The sequence below is a fragment of the Lactuca virosa genome, chromosome 5 (assembly GCF_052849685.1).
Source record: "Lactuca virosa cultivar CGN04683 chromosome 5, Lactuca_virosa_CGN04683_v6, whole genome shotgun sequence".
NCBI lineage: Eukaryota > Viridiplantae > Streptophyta > Magnoliopsida > Asterales > Asteraceae > Lactuca > Lactuca virosa.
The window spans coordinates 209676323-209682322 of NC_136430.1; positions in this window are offsets into that span (position 1 = coordinate 209676323).

The window sequence follows — 6000 nt, forward strand, 5'->3', positions numbered from 1 at the left end:
TCGTGTAATACACGAGTCTTACATCTAGTTATATAAATAAAAGTAAATTACAAAGTTTTAAAAAACGAGAAACAAAGCACCTCTATGGTCCAAAAGAAATGTTTTCATTCCATTTTTCGCAAGTAAATATGATTTTTTTTTCATTCCGTTTGATAATTAGGTATGTTGGCAGGTTTGGTCCCTATTACAAAATTATAAAAACGGATTCATATGTAAATTGTCATTAGTTAGAAAATTTACAGATTACGACCCTCCGCCAAACGGTGGTAATATCGCTCGTATAAACTTATAATTTTAATGTTTATTGTTTAAATTTTTGTTCATATAAAATATACGAGGGGTATTAAAAATTTGAGAATTTCTTGTTTACTATTTAACAAATACCAACATTTTTGGGCATTAAAAAAAAGACTAAATTACACCGGTTGTCCATGTAGTTTGGGGTTCGTTGCAACTTTAGTCTAAAGTTTTTTTTTCTTCCACCATTAGTCGTTTAGGTTTGCTTTTCTTCCACCACTCGTACTTTTGACAAACGATGTCAATAAGGGTCCATAAACTCTCACAACGTGTCCTATAGGTAAGGACAATTTGGTCATTTTCTTTATAAATATCCTCTTTGCTTTGGAGACTCTAATATATATATATGTACAAGATATTTCTCTCTACACTCCATACATTAAGATTTTTATTCTTCCTTCAAACGTGTACAAGCATTATTATGAGCTTCCGTATTTCAGAAGAAAGAAAATGGTGATTTGCACATATGGGCGACCTACAATAATATTCACATCATGGATGAGCACCAACCCTGATAACTGGTTTCGGTCTTATTTAAAGCCAACTATAGGTGAACATTTATTGGTTGGACCGACCAACAAATGTGTCTTACGTCCATGGATATCATCATATGTTTCTTGAAGTAAAAAAATGGATTCAAGCTACTGTTATTCAAGTTACGTCGGAAGTAAATAAGTACAGGATGATGTTGATTGCAAAAATTGTAGAGTTTTTGTTTTTCAATCGTATGTGACATACTTCCCATTAAGTCTTGTTCTTGTGTACTAGGTAGTTGTGTTTTGTAATGTAAATATTGTGGATGTACTATGTAATCTTCTTGTTTAATTGGAAAAAAATGTTTTTGTCAAATTGGAAGCGGCCAGTTTTCATCAAACATGTTGCAAAATCATAGAAATGACATTGTACTATCATAAATTAAGTTACAATTTAAGTACCAAAATACTATAAACACAACATAAACATTCAATTGGGGTGTCATAGTAACCAAAATCAGTACAAAACATAGTATAACATTGTTTAACAACATATTAACATAAAACCCCGTTACATAATAGTGTTTAACCGACATAAAAGACGTAATCAAATACTTAATGTAACAACAAACTATGGAATTAGTTTTGTAACCACCAAAACATTATCAAATCCAATCCCAATAAAAAACATGTTCATTATTAATTAATAACTTAGTTTTCTGAATCAAAATCATACCCATTTCTCTAGTGTTCGACACATGGTCTTACTACAACTATACTATTACACGATTAAGTACACTACCTAATATGTGTAACAGTCTAGTTGTGATAGAATCAGTTTTATAAATGTAACATCCCAAAAATCAAGGTAAAATTTTTGTTTTTCAAAACCAAACCACAACCATAAATGTTTACAAAACATAGTTTCCAAAAGTCAAAATCACAAATCAGAGTATCCCAAAATCAAATTTCATAAAAACTAAAGGATGTGCACAATCACGCATTCGCCTTGCCCCGATCATCTGAAGTACCTCACACATAAAACTTAAACTATAAGCCAAAGCTTAGTGAGTTCCCCTAAATACCATACACAACCAATAAAGATACAAAATGCATATTGGGTTCACAGTCTCCCGACTGGATTACCCTGGCCCACAATCTCCCAATTGGATTGCCACTATGTCCCACAATCTCCTGATTGGATTGCCATTCTGGCCCACAATCTCCCGATTGGATTGCCCGGAGTTGTTGGCTGGTATCACAAAACAATACAGCCTCAACCCACCCATATTATGTAACAGATAAACATATAATAAACAAACAAATAATCATGTAGATCTAACAGATCACTACATCATAGCAACATCCTATATACCAAAATACATAACCGAATGGGCCGACATTGGTGCCTTCGACCTACAAGTACAGTGAGGAAACTCATCTCACAGTATGAAAAGATACCAAAAAAGAACGCTGCTCCAAATGTCAACTTTACATGTCACCTATGCAACAAACAGTGACCTAAACTCAAACTACATGTCAAAAATCCCTAAATGTCGATAGGTCAAACTTGGTCAAACCCCATGTCAAAGGTCAAAGTTAGAAAGTCAAAAGTCAAGGAAAGTCAATGCAGACTTAGTACACCCCGCGTACTCAGTCACTACGCTGGGCGTAGTCACGATGCTTCCAATCCATGGGTTCTCAGCCCAGTACGCGCAACGTACCCTTGGGTATGCCCAGAATACGCCGTCTGGACCCTTTTCTCTTAAAGATGTGCTTATTCCATAAAGGCTTTTCATCTAAACTCAGATCTAGACCCAAAATATCACTCTAAGTCATAAAGTTTCCACCTTTATGACTTTCCATGGCTAGAAATGGTCCAAAAGCTAAAATCCTAATTTAATAATCCATTAAGACATCATAACTCTTGCATGGAAGGGATAGAAGGACCAAGATCACATTTTTATGGTTCCTAGCACCTAAAAACGTTTGAAAGGACAACTCTTATGGTTAGAGAAATCCATACTCATGAACACCAAGCTTATGGGACCAAACATGAACACAAACTCAAGGCTAGCAAGATCTAAGCAAATAACTCATCAAGTTTCAGACTTTATACCTTCAAAGGATGCTTGAGGGTGAAGCACTTCTAGATCCAAGAAGCCTTGAGCTTCAAAGACGATTTACTTCATTCTTCTCCCTTTAAGAACACCAAATATGCACTCCTAATGTCACACCCCGCTAAAGCGGAAACACGAGGCGTGGCAGTATAAAGGGTTTCATAGCAAAAGTTGAAAGACAACACCAACCATAGTATTAAAAATCATTACAATTTTACAATGGGTTTGAACAACTTTTAAAAGAAATTACAATGTAAATTGAAATACAACACATGCGAATGCTCCTAAAAGTGAAGTGTCCCTAAGTGCCACTTACTCGATGATTCCTGAAAAAGCATGTAAAACGAGCGTCAACTATAAAAATAGTTGGTGAGTACTCACAGATAAACAAAATAATACTGGTTCCATGAATTGAAATCAAAGTTTTGATAAAAGTTTCCAATAATAAAAGTATATTGTTAAAATGAGTAAATAAGTTTGTAAAAACAAAGTTCTTTGTCATCATGAGGGATAAGGTATGTTGCCCAAATAAGATGCAACATTCATATTCTCATGGAAGATAAAGTTCGTTACTCAAACGAGTAAACAAGTTTCATTGCTAAAATGAGCAATCAATTTCGTTGCTACAAGGAGCAAACAATTTCATTGCTAAAACATGTATATAAGTTTTCAGTAATAAAAGTTCGTTGTTGTAATGAGAAACAAAGTTCATTGCTATAATTAATAACAAGTATATTGCTATAACGAGAAACGAGTTTGTATGTGTACGAGCAAACAATGAGTCTCAACCAAACCTATGACTGAAGCCCTATCAAGATCTATGCTTATCGTTCCATAGATGAATATGGTATCATGCACTCCAGCAATAGGGCGAGTGAGGAGTTGTCAATTCCTAATAGCGCTATCCATAATGACCATTGGCTCAAAGAGTTAATGGTTAGAGATAAGGGAAGGGCCTTAATACGATAAGTTCTCATGTTCCGTGTTGCATAGACATACATAGAGAGACATAGCAATAAAATAGCAATCATGTTTGATACAAATCAATTTAAATACAACATTCAAATAATAGTTTTTCGGGACATGCTTTTCCACCCCAAAACATAAAAAAAAACTGAAAATAGGGGAGTGCGTGAATACTCACAATGCATTTAGATGATGCAAATGGTGCCTTGAACTACGTTCCACGTGTACCACTACCGATTCCTACAATAATGGTATTCGCTAGTGAGTCTCTAATCGAAATCTAACACTACTTATAACTACAATAGAATTATGCCAATTATGTGTCAAAATTTAATATTGATAAGTTACAAACATTTTTCTGTGGAAATTAAGTTTCAAAGAATCAATTGTTATATAACAATTTAAGTGGAAAATTTCCATTATTGAAATGTTAATATTTAACATTTTAGAGGTGTTCCAATGATTAAATATTCAAAACTAAATCAATTTAGTTCTAAACTTTCCCAAACTTTGCATTTAAGTTTTAATTGAAGTCAAAGACCTTAAGATAAATTTTCTTGAATTTTTGATTTGTCTAACTATTTTTCACGATTTTAGTTTCTAGAATAACCATAAAATCATGAAAAATACTAAACAGTTAATAAAAATTACCAAACTTCAGATTTTGGTTATAAATGTACTAAAAGACTTCTAGATAAATTGTCATGGATTATGAATATGTATAACCATTTTTCACATATTTAATTCTCTAAATAGATACAAATTCATGAAAAATAGAAATCAGTTATGAAAATACCCCAAACCTTTTATAACAATGTCATTACACATACTTAAGCTGGGAAAAATATAAAAAGGGGTTTCTAAACTATTTAACCCAATTTTATGATTTTTATGCATTTATTCTAATAAAAATGGGGATAAATAGAAAACAGTTTCCAAAATTACCCAAACTTTTTGTGATATTGTTATTAAACATTCTTAAGTTGGGAAAAATATAAAAATTGATTTCTAAACTGTTTAACCCAATTTTATGATTTTTGAGCATTTATTCTAATAAAAATTGAAATAAATAGAAAAAAGTTTCCAAAATTGCCCAACATTTTTGTAACACTTTTATTATACATGTAGAAGCTATGAAAAATATAAAATATATTTTTCAATTAGTCTTTCTATTTTTCATTGTTTTATCCTCTTAAATAATCATTAATTGGAGAATAATTATTAAACAGTTAAAGTAAATTACCAAAATTTTTGTACACTTCATTTACAGAGTAAATAATCTGAGAAAAATACCAAATGTGGTTTTTATATACTGAAATCCGATTTTGTGTATTTAAGTGTATTTAATCTTAGAAAATAAGAGAAAAATAGTATACAGAAGAGAAAAATCATAAAAATTTTTATGTAGCCTCCTAATATACTACAAAGTGTTCTGGTAAAATTTCATGAATTTTAGGTGAGCAGAACTATTTTTTTTATTTTTAGGCCATTATAAATACAAAAATCGGGAAAAAATAGGAATGCATTATGAAAAATTCTGAAAATAGTTTTCTGAGTCTTATATCTCTGGTAGTAACTGCGAAAATTGTTATATATCATTTTAAGATTTTCTAAAGTGCTTTTAGGATTTATTGGAGCCAAACAAAAAGAAAATTCAAAACCATATTAAACAGTAGCAAAAATCGATGAAACTTAATGAGGGATCATTATTTATCATAGGGGTCATCCACGAATTTAACTAGGATTTATAGACCCCAGAAAGTATTTTATATGATTTATTTCCCTATTTTCTTGCATTAATTATAGTAATTCGAGATAAATGAATTATCTTCTGGAAATTTACAGAGCATCTTATTTTGTTGATGGGAATCTGGAAAAAATCGGATTTGGTCAGAAAAGGAGTTTTAGATATTTATTTGGAAATAAATCCTTCATGAACATATTTGAAAGCTTTTAACAACATACTTTGATGATCTAGCTTCTAAGCTTGAAGATCATCACATGCATATTTGTTTGAAGTTCATTCATGAGTTTGAAATGTTTAAAATTCGTTTTTGAAAGAAAACTTTGGATGCATGTGGTGATTTTCCACCAAAACGTGTAGAAAAGTGCATTTCCATGGTTTTGACTTAGGTTTAGGTCAT